Raw genomic sequence first — 17104 nt, 5'->3', positions numbered from 1 at the left:
TGTGTGTTTATACATGTGCGTGTGTGTGTTAATGTATGTGTCTGTGTGTGGTTATGTGTGTGTGTTTGTATGTGTGTGTTTATGCATGTGTGTGTGCGCTTGTGTGTGTGTGTTCGTGTGTGTGTGTTTATGCATGTGTGTTTCTGCTTGTGTGTGTGTGTTTGTGTTAGCATGTTGTGTTACTCCAGGTGAACAGATGTGTGTCGTCTGCACAAAGACAGGGCGTCGCACCAACAACCATTAGCTCTTATCACAGGAGGCTCATGGGCCGGCGCTCTAACCTTCAGAGACGCCACGAGTTCCCATGATTCACTGCTTTGACCTTTTTCACTCCCAGACGTGCAGCATGTTGTGCGAGCGAGTCGCGACACTTAAGACTCTTCCTGTCACTCAGGAAACATCAGCGTCTGGTTCTCTGCTGCAGCTCAGTGTCTCACTGCAGTTCAGTCTCAGGCCACCAGAGGGACACAGGTGAACCTCCTCAGGTGAGTTTTCACACGTTTGATGTGACGAAGAAGATCGAGTGAAGAAATGAAACATCTGAAGCTTCCTGATTCATCCCTTCATCGCTTCATCCCTTCATCGCTTTATCCCTTCATTCCTTCATCCCTTCATCGCTTCATCCCTTCATCGATTCATCCCTTCATCCCTTCATCGCTTCATCGCTTCATCCCTTCATCTCTTCATCCCTTCATCCCTTCATCGCTTCATCACTTCATCCCTTCATCGCTTCATCACTTCATCCCTTCATTGCTTCATCACTTCATCGCTTCATCCCTTCATCCCTTCATCCCTTCATTGCTTCATCCCTTCATCCCTTCATCCCTTCATTGCTTCATCCCTTCATCGCTTCATCCCTTCATTGATCCATCCCTTCATCCCTTCATCGCTTCATCCCTTCATCGCTTCATCCATCACCACTCCAGACACTCACATGACACACCCATGAGTCATCTGGTATCTTATTCATGTGTTCACACCATTATTAATCCATTATTTATTCATGTGTTCACACCATTATTAATCCATTATTTATTCATTTGTTCACACCATTATTAATCCATTATTTATTCATGTATTCACACAATTATTAATCCATTATTTATTCATGTGTTCACACAATTATTAATCCATTATTTATTCATGTGTTCACACAATTATTAAACCATTATTTATTCATGTATTCACACAATTATTAATCATCCATTTATTTATTTTTTCACACAATTATTTTATCAATTTATTCATGTGTTCATAAAATAATTTGTCTTGTTTTGACATTGTATAATGTCAATTCTATAATGTCAAAACAAGACAAATTATTTTATGAACACATGAATAAATAATGGATTAATAATTGTGTGAACACATGAATAAATAATGGATTAATAATGGTGTGAACACATGAATAAATAATGGATTAATAATGGTCAAACATCATGTAACTTTATACATTTTGTTCAAGTAATAATTTTCTGGTTCATGTATTCATTGTATATGAATATGTTTCTTCATGTATTAATACGATGGTTCATCTTCATGTGTTCATCTTCGTTCACTCTCATGATGTTCAGACACAAGTTATTCACCACTTCACCTTCGTAATGATCGCTGAGCTTCAGTCAATAACGCTGCAGCAGATAAGAACCTTAATCTCCGCTTGTCCTCGCTGTCCTCCTGCGCTCAGGTGACCCTCAGATGAAGAGATGAGCAGGAGGGACGACGATTTTCAATTCTCCATCTTGACTCGCCACTAACTTTAGACTGTATATGATCACAGGAAACTACAACTCTTGAGAGAGTAACACAACAAGTGTAACACAACAAGTGTAACACAACAAGTGTAACACAACAAGTTCAACACTATAAGTGTAACACAACAAGTTCAACACTATAAGTGTAACACAACAAGTTCAACACTATAAGTGTAACACAACAAGTTCAACACTATAAGTGTAACACAACAAGTTCAACACTATAAGTGTAACACAACAAGTTCAACACTATAAGTGTAACACAAAAAGTTTACACAACAAATAAGTAAGTAATTTGTATTTATATAGAGCTTTTCCAGACCAGGGTCACAAAGCGCTTAAACAATCAAAACAATATTCAATAAAGTATATACTTTAAAGATCAAGATAAAACTAACACAACAAGTGTAAAACAACAAGTTTACACAACAAATGTAACACAGCAAGTGTAACACAACAAGTGTAAAACAACAAGTGTTACACAACAAATGTAAGAAATCAAGTGTAACAAAACAAGTGTAACACAAAAAGCAGCTACTTTGTATTTTACAAAACAACAACTCTTGAGAGAGTAACACAACATGTGTAATATAACAAATGTAACACAACAAGTGTAACAAAAAAAGTGTAACACAACAAGTTCAACACAACAAATGTAACGCAACAAGTGTAAGTAAGTAAGTAATATTTATTTATATAGAGCTTTTCCAGACCAGGGTCACAAAGCGCTTAAACAATCAAAACAATATTCAATAAAGTACATACTTTAAAGAGAGAATCAAGGAAAAGTCTGAACAAAACACAAAAAGACATAATAATCCGACACAAAACGATAATAATAAATAAATATGAAATAAAAGTCCTTAAACAACACAGTAACACAAATAACAACACAAATAAAACAAAGACAGGAAAAGTAAAATCAATAATAAGAAAATAATTAAGAATTTTTATTTGTTTATTTATTTGTTTATTTATTTGTTTTTTTTACAAACATCAAAGTGACAACAACATAAATAATTTCACACAAACAACAAACAATAAAAACAAGACAATTAAGATCAAACATAAGAAACTAAACATTAGATTAACTTTATTAATAATATAATAGATAATAAATATAATTGATAATTAATTTAATGAATAATACATATAGATTATAATAAATATTACAATAAATATAATAGATCATAAATATAATAATACATATAATTTATAATAAATATAATTTATAATAAATAATAAATATAATAGATAATAAAAACGATTGATAATAAATGTAATGAACTTTTTTAATGAAAAAATTGTAACTATCAGAGGAAAGATTCAAGACCTGCTAGATTCGTCTAATAAACCAGTGCAGCCTCACCGGACACAGACACTATGACTGATACATACTTTGACTCCTTTCTACCAGTGAGTCCTCGACAGCTGTCCCAGGTTGTTTCAGCCTCAAAGTCCACAACATGTCTTCTGGATCCTATTCCCACATGACTACTTAAAGAACTGTTCCCCTTACTTAGCACTTTCATACTTGACATTATTAACTTGTCAATAACATCATGTGCCTCAGATTTTTAAAGTTGCAGTAATTAAACCTCTGCTTAAAAAACCCACTCTCGATCCAGAGGTTCTCACTAACTACAGTTCTATCTCTTGATCCAGAGGTCCTCACTAACTACAGTTCTATCTCTTGATCCAGAGGTTCTCACTAACTATAGTTCTATCTCTCGATCCAGAGGTTCTCACTAACTATAGTTCTATCTCTTGATCCAGAGGTCCTCACTAACTACAGTTCTATCTCTTGATCCAGAGGTTCTCACTAACTATAGTTCTATCTCTCGATCCAGAGGTTCTCACTAACTATAGTTCTATCTCTCGATCCAGAGGTTCTCACTAACTACAGTTCTATCTCTTGATCCAGAGGTTCTCACTAACTATAGTTCTATCTCTCGATCCAGAGGTTCTTACTAACTACAGTTCTATCTCTTGATCCAGAGGTCCTCACTAACTATAGTTCTATCTCTTGATCCAGAGGTCCTCACTAACTATAGTTCTATCTCTTGATCCAGAGGTCCTCACTAACTACAGTTCTATCTCTCGATCCAGAGGTCCTCACTAACTATAGTTCTATCTCTTGATCCAGAGGTCCTCACTAACTATAGTTCTATCTCTTGATCCAGAGGTCCTCACTAACTATAGTTCTATCTCTTGATCCAGAGGTCCTCACTAACTATAGTTCTATCTCTTGATCCAGAGGTCCTCACTAACTATAGTTCTATCTCTCGATCCAGAGGTCCTCACTAACTATAGTTCTATCTCTTGATCCAGAGGTCCTCACTAACTATAGTTCTATCTCTTGATCCAGAGGTCCTCACTAACTATAGTTCTATCTCTTGATCCATAGGTCCTCACTAACTACAGTTCTATCTCTCGATCCAGAGGTCCTCACTAACTATAGTTCTATCTCTTGATCCAGAGGTCCTCACTAACTACAGTTCTATCTCTCGATCCAGAGGTCCTCACTAACTATAGTTCTATCTCTTGATCCAGAGGTCCTCACTAACTATAGGCCTATCTCTCGATCCAGAGGTTCTCACTAACTACAGTTCTATCTCTAATCTAGTATTCATTTCAAAACTTCTGGAGAAAGTGGTAACGAGTCAGCTCTGTGATTATCTCCAGGACAATGATCAATTTGAGGTGTTTCAGTCTGGTTTTAGGGAACACCACAGCACAGAGACCGCCCTGGTAAAAGTAAGTAACAACCTACTGATGGCCTCTGATCAGGACCATGTTTCAGTTCTTGTTCTTCTAGATCTCAGTGCATTTGACACTGTCGACACCAAATCCTTCTACAGAGGCTAGAAAACCATTTAGGCATTCGTGGAACTGCTCTTAACTGGTTTAAATCTTACCTGTCGGATAGAACGCACTATGTACATGTCAACCACCTCTCATCAACACACACTAAGGTCAGCTATGGTGTCCCACAAGGTTCTGTTCTTGGTCCAATACTATTCACAATCTATATGCTCCCACTAGGGGACTTGATTAGAAGACACTCTATACATTTTCACTGTTATGCTGATGACACCCAACTTTACTTGTCCATGAAGCAGATGAAAGAATTCAGCTACACAACTACAGTCCTGTATCACAGATATCAAGTCCTGGATGACCAAAAACTTCCTCCTACTGAACTCGGAAAAGACTGAGGTTTTACTAGTTGGTCCGCAACATCTCAGACAATCATTAACTAATGATCTTTACAAAATGGACTTGCTCCTGCTACGAGCACCACTGTAAAGAATCAGTGTCTGCTTTGACGAGGACTTATCATTTAACTCACACATAAAACAAATCTCACGGACTGCTTACTTCCACCTTCGTAACATTTCAAAAATTAGGCATTTCCTTCCTTTAGATGCTGAGAAGCTCATCCATGCTTTTGTAACCTCCAGGCTGGACTATTGTAACTCTCTTCTGTCAGGATGTTCTAAAAAGTCTCTCAGAATCTTCAGCTCATTCATCTGCAGCTCGTGTCCTGACTAAGACTAAGAGGCGCGAACACACCTGTACTGTCTTCACTACATTGGCTTCCTGTAGAATTTAGAATACAATTTAAAATCCTTCTCCTAACCTATAAAGCCTTACATGGTCTAGCACCAACATACATTAAACATCTAATCCAAACTTACCAACCCTCAAGGACCTTACAATCCTTAAACTCTGATCTATTAGTTATACCACAAATCTCTAAATGTAGATTTGGAGCCAGGGCCTTCAGTTTTCAAGCCCCTCTGCGGCTGAACCAACTACCGGCTTCAGTCCGGAGGGCAGACACCCTCTCTATGTTTAAAAACAATCTTAAAACCTTACTTTTCGATAAAGCCTATAACTGTAACACTCGTCGTGGGGGAAAGGGAGGTTTGGGGCACAGGTGCGGACCCAGGGGTGTCTTAAAGTTATCCCTGGAGGGATAACCACAAAATTGCACAAACTACAGGGGAGGGGGAGAAAACAAAAAGCACAAGGCTACCTTTTAATAACCAAAACTAAAGTGAGAACCAAACCACTGCTGCCAAGCAGCTGAACGAAAGACAAGAAACATGAACAATTATTTTTTCTAACTGAGAGGACACTCAGAGTGAACCTCTCACCATCGCATAGAACAAACAATGAGCAGCACAGAGCACTGGGGTCTCAGGGCAGATATAGCCTCTTCACACCTGGGCTCAATCAGCCAATCAGTGCACTCACCTGATTGCAGAGAGTGAATCAGTCACCATTCTCACGGAGGCGAAACACTCCGTTTCCTCACAATAACTAACTTAACTGTTTATCTTTAGCTGCTATAACTAACTAAACTGTTTATCTTAGCTGCTATAGGCTGAGAATGCTGGAGGAGTTTTAGACACCGAGCTCTGTATATCCTTCTTTTCTCGCCGGGGCCGTTCTGGCTTGGCCGATTCGGGTGTGAGGGGCCCGGCGGGTGGGACCTGTGGGGCCTTGGGCCTGGTGGTGGTGACCGCTGGTGCCGCGATGGCCCCGTGTGCCGGCGTGGGGGTGGCCCGCTTCTGGGGGGTCTTTGGTGGTGTGTGGGGGTTGGTGCTGGCGGGGGTGGTTGGGGCGGTGGACGGGGGGTCGCGTTGGGGGCGGTGCTGGGGCTGGGGGGTTGCTGGTCCGGCTGACGGGGTTGGCGGGTGAACCGTTAGGGGTGGGGCTGGGGCTGGCCGGGTGTTCTGGATGGCCATCCGGCCCCGATGGCTTCACCTGGTCTGTGGTGGGGGGCTGAGGGGGCCTGTCTTGGGGTGGGTGTCTGCTGCAGCGGTGGCTGTGTTCCTCTACCCGCCCTGTGTGGCATGTGCTGTGATCGGGGAGTCTGTCGCCCTTGGTCCAGGGGGTGCGTGGCCGGGTTGGTCGGTCTTTCGGGGGCTTCCCGGGTGGGGGGGGCCACACTGTGCGGGGACATGTTAGGGGGACGGCGGAGGCATTGGGCGGACCCATGTTACGTAGAGACCATGTACCGCCCATGCAAGTGATGCTGTCCCCCTGGGTGCTGCATGGTGGGTGGGGGCGGGGGCTGTGGATCAGTACGTTTGATGGGCGGGGCCTTTGCACCTTAGAGACCGTTGACCGCCCATGAAATACTGCTGGCCCCCCAACTTCCCTCATGACATGGGGGAGGTGGGCTGTGGCTGCCAGGGACGGTCTACAGTTTGAAGATTGGGGGCCGTTCCCGGACGGCTGCAGCCCCATTACCCCCGCCCTGCCCACACAACCGTGGCCCCCCTGTGACCCGGGGGACTCTCACCGGAGGACCTGAGCCAGTGCCTGGCCATTGTTCCCCTGGGCTCATGCGGTGGCGCTCGACCCGGCTACTGGCCGTGTTCGCAGGGTATTGTTGGGGGGCTCCGCTGCCGCTGCTGTGGTGGATCCCTATCTCCTTGGCTTGTCTTCTCGTGGTCCCCTGCTATGGACTTGGTGTTGGCCTGACGGTCTGGGGGTCTTCCGTGGCCTGGCCTGGCCCAAGAGCTCTATCCCCTGACTGGTTTTTCTGGCTGTCCCTTGGAGGGCGGGCCCTTGGCCCCTCTGCCTCCGTGCCTGCGCCTGGTGCTTCCCCCTTTTGCTTCCTCGGTCGTCCCCGCCTGTGCGTGCCCTCTCGCGCCGCCGGGACCCCCCCGGTGGTGGTCCGCTTTCTCGCTGGTGTTTGGGGTCGGGCTTGGCTCTGGTGGTTATCTCGCCTGTTGGGTCCTGGTCTCCCGCGGGTTCCTGCCGCGGCTTGGGCCACCGTGCCTGGGTCCTGCTGTGCTAGGTATGTGCCCTCTGGCCTGGCTGGTGGTGTGGTGCCCCTGGGTCTCTACTTGCACTCTCTTCATACACACAACCACACTCACCCACACACACACACACACACACACACACACACACACACACACACACACACACACACACACACACACACACACACACACAAAACCACACTCACACACACAAAACCACACTCACACACACAAAACCACACACACACACACAAAACCACATACACACACACAAAACCACACTCTAACATTTCAACCTCCCCCCCCCCTCTCCCGTCTATATATCTTCACCCGTCACCAGAGTCTGTATACCTGTGTATTGTCTACATTTGTCCCAAACCCACACCTTTTTATTTCTCTCCCGGAGCCCCAGGGATGCACCTCCAGAGCTGCTGCTGATCCAGGGATCCACCTCCAGAGCTGTTGCTGATCCAGGGATCCACCTCCAGAGCTGTTGCTGATCCAGGGATCCACCTCCAGAGCTGTTGCTGATCCAGGGGTCCACCTCCAGAGCTGCTGCTGATCCAGGGATCCACCTCCAGAGCTGCTGCTGATCCAGGATCTTCACCACGTCATCAGATCCCGAGTTCTCTCCAGCACCCCCATGGACCCTCCTACACTCTCCTCTTTTCTCTCACTATATCCTCCCTCACTCCTCTCCTTATCCATCTGTCTACCCCCCCATCCTTCCTCCCAGCCGGTCAAAGCGGCAGGCCGTCAACAATGAGTCTGGTTCCGCTCGAGGTTTCTGCTTCTAAAAGGAAGTTTTTCCTCGCCATTGCTCACTGTACAGTGTTTTGTTTCTTGCTCTTTGTTGAATTGCTGGATCTATTTTTCCTTAATCAACTGTAGTCTTATTTCAACTGTATAGTGTCTTGAAATAACTTTGTTATGATAAGACACTTGAAATAAAATTGAATTGAATTAAATTAATAGATAATAAATATAATTGATAATGAATATAATAAAAAAAAGAATATATATATATATATATATATAATATAATAAATAATCAATATAATTGATAATGAATATAATAAATAATAAATATAATATACAATATATACATATATACATATACACATACATACAGTATATACGTACATATACACATAAATGTAACTTAAATAGACCAAAAACATAAAAGGAACAATAAACAAACATTTAATTTAAAACAAGAATCATCTAAACAAGTTCTTGAGCAACGGATGGATCTGATCCTGGAGGTCGACAGTGACTCGTGTCGAAGAAAGTTTGTGACGAGAAGATGTGGGAGAAAAATCATCATCATGACAGAAGTGACATCATCGTGACAGAAGTGACATCATCGTGACAGAAGTGACATCATCGTGACAGGAGCTCATTACTGTCTCACACTGATGACTCATGACTCATGACTCGAGCCACAACTCTTTAGTAAGTTAGTCATTTTTATTTATAGAGCTTTTCCAGACCAGGGTCACAAAGAACTTAAACAATCAAAACAATATTCAATAAAATATATACTTTAAAGATCAAGATAATACTGAGAACACAAGAGTCTCAGAGAATAAAGAAAAAGCTCAAATAAAAGTGTCTTAAGATGTTTCTTGAAGGAGTCAGTAGATCATCAAACATAGATGTTTCTTGAAGGAGTCAGTAGATCATCAAACACAGATGTTTCTTGAAGGAGTCAGTAGATCATCAAACACAGATGTTTCTTGAAGGAGTCAGTAGATCATCAAACACAGATGTTTCTTGAAGGAGTCAGTAGATCATCAAACACAGATGTTTCTTGAAGGAGTCAGTAGATCATCAAACACAGATGTTTCTTGAAGGAGTCAGTAGATCATCAAACACAGATGTTTCTTGAAGGAGTCAGTAGATCATCAAACACAGATGTTTCTTGAAGGAGTCAGTAGATCATCAAACACAGATGTTTCTTGAAGGAGTCAGTAGATCATCAAACACACATGTTTCTTGAAGGAGTCAGTAGATCATCAAACACAGATGTTTCTTAAAGGAGTCAGTAGATCATCAAACACACATGTTTCTTGAAGGAGTCAGTAGATCATCAAACACAGATGTTTCTTGAAGGAGTCAGTAGATCATCAAACACAGATGTTTCTTGAAGGAGTCAGTAGATCATCAAACACAGATGTTTCTTGAAGGAGTCAGTAGATCATCAAACACGCATGTTTCTTGAAGGAGTCAGTAGATCATCAAACACAGATGTTTCTTGAAGGAGTCAGTAGATCATCAAACACAGATGTTTCTTGAAGGAGTCAGTAGATCATCAAACACAGATGTTTCTTGAAGGAGTCAGTAGATCATCAAACACAGATGTTTCTTGAAGGAGTCAGTAGATCAAACACAGATGTTTCTTGAAGGAGTCAGTAGATCATCAAACACAGATGTTTCTTGAAGGAGTCAGTAGATCATCAAACACAGATGTTTCTTGAAGGAGTCAATAGATCATCAAACACAGATGTTTCTTGAAGGAGTCAGTAGATCATCAAACACAGATGTTTCTTGAAGGAGTCAGTAGATCATCAAACACAGATGTTTCTTGAAGGAGTCAGTAGATCATCAAACACAGATGTTTCTTGAAGGAGTCAGTAGATCATCAAACACAGATGTTTCTTAAAGGAGTCAGTAGATCATCAAACACAGATGTTTCTTGAAGGAGTCAGTAGATCATCAAACACAGAGATGGTTCCAAAGCTTAGGAGCAACAGTCTGGAAGGATTTCTCTCATCTGGTCCAGAAGTTCAGGAACCATCAGTAGATTCTGATCCACAGACCTCAGAGCCCGAGCTGGGGTGTAAGTCTGGATCAGATCACCGATGGAAGGTCTGACCATGAATAGATCTGAAAGTAAGAACCAGAATTTTAAAGTTGATCCTGAAAGAAACTGGCAGCCAGTGAAGAGTTTGAAGGAGAAATGTGAGTTCTTCTACTAGAGCGGCTCAGGATTCTGGCTGCAGAGTTTAGTATGAACTGCAGGCGAAACACATCCTTCTGGTTGAGACACAAAATAAAGTTTTACAATAGTGTAAACGACACAAACACATGAATTATAAGATCATGTTATGACAAAAAGTTTATAGATTTTTCTCAGTTGAAGGAAACAGTTTCTGGTCAATTTTCTTCAGTGTTGAACAAGAGACATGTCTTTATCAAATACAACACCCAGGTTTCTCAGGCTCAGTTTGACAGACTGACATAAGTCACCCAAGTACTGACTCAACCCTGAACTTTATCTTCAACAATCACCAGAGTTTCAGTTTTGTCCACATTTAGCTTCAAAGTGTTTTCACTCATTGTTTGATTTCCAACAACACTTGACTAAGTTCAGCCTCTGATCAGTTGATCAACAGTAGAGCTGGATGTCATCAGCAAACATGTGTAAGAAACATCATGATTTGACCAGAGGAATCAAGTGCAAACAATAAAGGACCCAGAACAGAACCTTGAGGGACTCCACACAACAGAGGATTCAGACCTCATTTGATTGACGGATACACTTAAAACAGAAAGGTATGATGAGAACCATTCTAACACAGACCCAGACAGTCTTCATCCCTCAGTCTTCTCAGCAGGATCTGGTTCAACTGTGTCAAAGACTGAGGACAGATCCAAGAGAACCAGAACATCATGATGTCACTGGACACTTTCAATAAAGCTGTCTCCGTAGATGTTTACGGAAGCCAGACTGAAACTTCTCATGGATGTCGCTCTGATCCAGGAACAGCTGTTCAGACACCACCTTCTCCAAGATCTTGAACAAGAATACTGATTAGAAATAGGCCTGAAATTACTGAGGTCAGTTGGGTCTAAGCCTGTTTTTTTGAGCAGAGGCTCCACAATGGCATGTTTAAATGCATTGGGAAAAACCCCTGTGGAAGGAAGGACATCATCTGAGCAAGAGGAGGGTTTCATCTTGTTCTCTAGTGCCGAAATATCACCCAGAGATACAGCAGTGAAGGAAGACCAAGAGGAGGAGAGATGCTCAGTCTTTCCACAAAGTCTCTTCAGACTCAGGAGACCTTCATTTGTCCAAGGACACCGTTTTTTCTGAATTTTCAAGTTGGATTTAACAGGTTTGATCCAGTATTTCAACACAATGATCAGTGAAACAGTGAATCAAAGCAGTCATCAAAGGAAAAACGGTCAAACATAGCAGAAAAACTGTCTGCAGTATCAGCTGAGATGACACGCCTCTGAGACCTAACTTTCAAAGGCTTAGGTTCACCTGAGGAGTCACGACTCTTTATTCTGACTCTTCATCCGAGGAGTTATTTTTCAAACTCGTGTTTCACTGTCTTTGTCCAATCGTCTTATTTTTGGGAGGAAACCAGAGTCGCTGTGAAGCCACATCTGGTTTAGAATTAACTGATGGTGTTGACGTGAACGTCACCCAGGTTTTCTCTCTCGCTCTCTCTCTGTCTCTCTCTCTCTCTCTCTCTCTTTCTCTTTCTCTCTCTTTCTCTCTCTTTCTCTCTCTCTCTCTCTCCCTCTCTCTCTCTCTCTCTCTCTCTCTCTCTCTTTATCTCTCTCTCTCTCTCTCTTTCTCTCTCTTTATCTCTCTCTCTCTCTCTCTCTCTCTTTCTCTTTCTCTCTCTTTCTCTCTCTCTCTCTCTCTCTCTCTCTCTCTCTTTATCTCTCTCTCTTTATCTCTCTCTGTCTTTCTCTTTCTCTCTCTTTATCTCTCTCTCTCTCTCTCTCTCTCTCTCTCTCTTTCTCTTTCTCTCTCTTTATCTCTCTCTCTCTCTCTCTCTCTCTCTCTCGTTCTCTATAAGAGCAGCAGCTTCATCTCCACGTCGCCAGAAAACCCACAGACCTGCAGAGATCATCTCCACCTGTGACCCCGCTGACCCCCACCAGGTAGGTCGACCTTTGACCTTTCGTCCTGCTGCGCCAGAGTGTGTTGTGTTAGATTCTATCTTCTATCTTATTCAGGTGTTTTACACGAGAATATAAACGACTAGTTTTGATGAAGGAAAGATGAAGTGATGAATGAACGAGTGATGTCGTGACTTCACAAAGGATAAAAGTGGAGGATGAATGGAGGAAAGAAGAGCTAGAAGGGTGAACAAGGTGTGAATGAACTTATGAATGGGTGATGAATGAATGGATAAAGGAGAGAACAGATAGAACGGTGAACAAGGTGTGATGAATGAATACATATTTTATTGTATGGATGAACTGATCCAGAGTAAATGAACAGATGAATGGATGAATGAATTAATGGATGAATGGATGGATGAACGGATGGATGCAGGACTTGTGAACGGATGAATTGAAGGACAGATCATGTTTTTGATGATTTCAAATGTTAAAATGTTTAAAGATGAACGGAAGAATGTTCACTAAGACTCATTAATGAATAGATGAAAGGATGAGTGTATTACTGGAGTGAGTGAATAGATGAATCTAAACATGTCTGTGTGGATGAAATGAAAGGATGAATGTGTAACAAACTCTGCTCCGAGTCTAACCAATGATCTGAGTCGTCATCGCTGTGTTGTTCTGTGTACTCGACAATACTACACATATATACTTGTTACTACAGTATCACAACACCAGAGTCAAGTACTGGACAATACTACACATATATATATACTTATTACTACACTATCACAACACCAGAGTCAAGTACTGGACAATACTACACATATATACTTGTTACTACACTATCACAACACCAGAGTCAAGTACTTGACAATACTACACATATATACTTGTTACTACACTATCACAACACCAGAGTCAAGTACTTGACAATACTACACATATATACTTGTTACTACACTATCACAACACCAGAGTCAAGTACTTGACAATACTACACATATATACTTGTTTCTACACTATCACAACACCAGAGTCAAGTACTGGACAATACTACACATATATACTTGTTACTACACTATCACAACACCAGAGTCAAGTACTGGACAATACTACACATATATCCTTGTTACTACACTATCACAACACCAGAGTCAAGTACTTGACAATACTACACATATATACTTGTTACTACACTATCACAACACCAGAGTCAAGTACTGGACAAAACTACACATATATACTTGTTACTACACTATCACAACACCAGAGTCAAGTACTGGACAATACTACACATATATACTTGTTACTACACTATCACAACACCAGAGTCAAGTACTGGACAATACTACACATATATACTTGTTACTACACTATCACAACACCAGAGTCAAGTACTGGACAATACTACACATATATACTTGTTACTACACTATCACAACACCAGAGTCAAGTACTGGACAATACTACACATATATACTTGTTACTACACTATCACAACACCAGAGTCAAGTACTGGACAATACTACACATATATACTTGTTACTACACTATCACCGTATATCTAGCTACTGTGATATCAAGACACAACAACCACAAGTGTGTTTAAATTCTTTCTACCACGTGAAACAATGTACGGTGGCCCTGACGTGAAAAACTTGAGTTTGTAAACTTGATTTGAACTTCAGAGCCACCATAGTACGATGTGTCTCTCATAAAACTCACAATAAAACAACACAACAACAGTGTAGTATTTCAAGTGCGATGATAACAAACATCAAAGGTTATCATGACAAAACCACGGTTCTGATCATCGGTCACAGTTCAGATGATCCAGATGTTTCTGGAAAGTGTGTGTCTCTGGTGCAGAAGTGTAAACACACACACTACTACACAACACTATGAAACTCATGACAAACGTTGTTAGCTTAGCATCACTAGCATGTTTGTGTCGTGAAACATCATGAGAAGATCAAGTTGACAAACACACAACAAACACACAACAAACACACAACCTTCTCTCACCTGTTGCTGCTTCAATAACCAGATGTTTCCGAGTGTCTTTGAACGCATCATGTGATTGACAGGTTGGTTCAGTAACGAGGTCCCATCATGAAGACCATCTTCTCTGGTCCTGTAGCATCAACAGGTCACAGAGGTCTCTCCACGGGACGTGGGTCACTTCACAGTCTCGGCTCATTAGCCTCGTGGACCCGTCCTTGACCACGGGACGTCATTACCCATCAGGCCCTGGGACCGGCTCGGTCCAGCAGGAGGCGACGACGTAGCATTTGATGCCGTCTCGTCATCGTTAATCCTCAGATACAATCTTGACCCAGCAGGTCGTCCTTCCTGGCGAGATCCTCATGTTCACCAGTCCTGATACCTTCATAGAACCTCTTATCATATGATAACCAGAAGCTACACTGAAGCTGCTTCTGTGACGCTTTAGGGATGAGTTCCAGCTGTGAAGCTTCACCTGTCACAAGGTGAAGGAAACAGGAAGGAGCTCAGAAAAATAAAAGACTGAATCACGCAAGAGAAGCAACATTCATTCTCTTCGTGCCTCGAAACCATCAAAATAAATCATGTTTGTGAAGTAATCTCATCGTTTCTTTCAAAACCATGACCTGGTCTAGACCCGTTTCAGTGGGTTATGGGACAAAAAAAGCTTTTATTTTGAAGGAAAATACTTTTTCTGACAAACACTGAGAATTATTTTTAGACATTAACTGTGTTCCCTTTATTATGACTCTATCACATAACTTAACTACCATAACCCTAGAAATAACCCTGACCCTTAAAGTGACCCTACATTAACCCTAAAAGTGACCCTACTTTAACCCTTAAAGTGACCCTACATTAACCCTAAAAGTGACCCTACTTTAACCCTTAAAGTGACCCTACATTAACCATAAAAGTGACCTACATTAACCCTAAAAGTGACCCTATGTTAACCCTAAAAGTGACCCTAGATTAACCCTAAAAGTGACCCTACGTTAACCCTAAAAGTGACCCTACATTAACCCTAAAAGTGACCTTACATTAACCCTCAAAGTGACCCTATGTTAACCCTAAAAGTGACCCTACATTAACCCTAAAAGTGACCGTACGTTAACCCTAAAAGTCACCTTATGTTGAAGCAACATTCATTCTCTTCGTGCCTCGAAACCATCAAAATAAATCATGTTTGTGAAGTAATCTCATCGTTTCTTTCAAAACCATGACCTGGTCTAGACCTGTTTCAGTGGGTTATGGGACAAAAAAAGCTTTTATTTTGAAGGAAAAAAAAACTTTTTCTGACAAAGACTGAGAATTATTTTTAGACATTAACTGTGTTCCCTTTATTATGACTCTATCACATAACTTAACTACCATAACCCTAGAAATAACCCTGACCCTTAAAGTGACCCTACATTAACCCTAACAGTGACCCTACATTAACCCTAAAAGTGACCCTACGTTAACCCTAAAAGTGACCCTACATTAACCCTAAAAGTGACCCTACGTTAACCCTAAAAGTGACCCTACATTAACCCTAAAAGTGACCCTACGTTAACCCTAAAAGTGACCCTACATTAACCCTAAAAGTGACCCTACGTTAACCCTTAAAGGTGACCTTAAATTAACCCTCAAAGTGACCCTACGTTAACCCTAAAAGTGACCCTACGTTAACCCTAAAAGTGACCCTATGTTAACCCTAAAAGTGACCCTATGTTAACCCTAAAAGTGACCCTACATTAACCCTAAAAGTGACCCTACGTTAACCATAAAAGTGACCCTACATTAACCCTAAAAGTGACCCTATGTTAACCCTAAAAGTGACCCTACGTTAACCCTAAAAGTGACCCTATGTTAACCCTAAAAGTGACCCTACATTAACCCTAAAAGTGACCCTATGTTAACCCTAAAAGTGACCCTACATTAACCCTAAAAGTGACCCTACGTTAACCATAAAAGTGACCCTACATTAACCCTAAAAGTGACCTTACATTAACCCTAAAAGTGACCCTATGTTAACCCTAAAAGTGACCCTACATTAACCCTAAAAGTGACCCTACGTTAACCATAAAAGTGACCCTACATTAACCCTAAAAGTGACCTTACATTAACCCTAAAAGTGACCCTACGTTAACCCTAAAAGTGACCCTACGTTAACCCTAAAAGTGACCCTACATTAACCCTAAAAGTGACCGTACGTTAACCCTAAAAGTGACCTTACATTAACCCTAAAAGTGACCCTACGTTAACCCTAAAAGTGACCCTACATTAACCCTAAAAGTGACCCTACATTAACCCTAAAAGTGACCGTACGTTAACCCTAAAAGTGACCCTACATTAACCCTAAAAGTGACCGTACGTTAACCCTAAAAGTGACCCTACGTTAACCCTAAAAGTGACCGTACGTTAACCCTAAAAGTGACCCTACGTTAACCCTAAAAGTGACCCTACGTTAACCCTAAAAGTGACCCTACATTAACCCTAAAAGTGACCCTACATTAACCCTAAAAGTGACCGTACGTTAACCCTAAAAGTGACCCTACATTAACCCTAAAAGTGACCGTACGTTAACCCTAAAAGTGACCCTACATTAACCCTAAAAGTGACCGTACGTTAACCCTAAAAGTGACCCTACGTTAACCCTAAAAGTGACCCTACGTTAACCCTAAAAGTGACCCTACATTAACCCTA

General features: G+C 41.5%; 1 protein-coding gene across 1 annotated transcript in view; it reads left to right on the top strand.

The window, feature by feature from the left end:
- Positions 1-12401: 12401 nt before the first annotated feature.
- pnoca (prepronociceptin a) overlaps positions 12402-17104 on the top strand; it is an 11076-nt gene continuing 6373 nt past the window's right edge. The window contains exon 1 of the mRNA XM_087793003.1: positions 12402-12445. The gene's annotated coding sequence lies outside the window, so the exon portion shown is untranslated. The remainder of the gene's footprint in view (positions 12446-17104) is intronic.

Source organism: Callionymus lyra, chromosome 6 (genome assembly GCF_982586985.1).
Source record: "Callionymus lyra chromosome 6, fCalLyr1.hap1.1, whole genome shotgun sequence".
Lineage (NCBI taxonomy): Eukaryota > Metazoa > Chordata > Actinopteri > Syngnathiformes > Callionymidae > Callionymus > Callionymus lyra.
The sequence above is the reverse complement of the archived record's forward strand: the minus strand, read 5'-3'. Positions and strand labels throughout refer to the sequence as shown.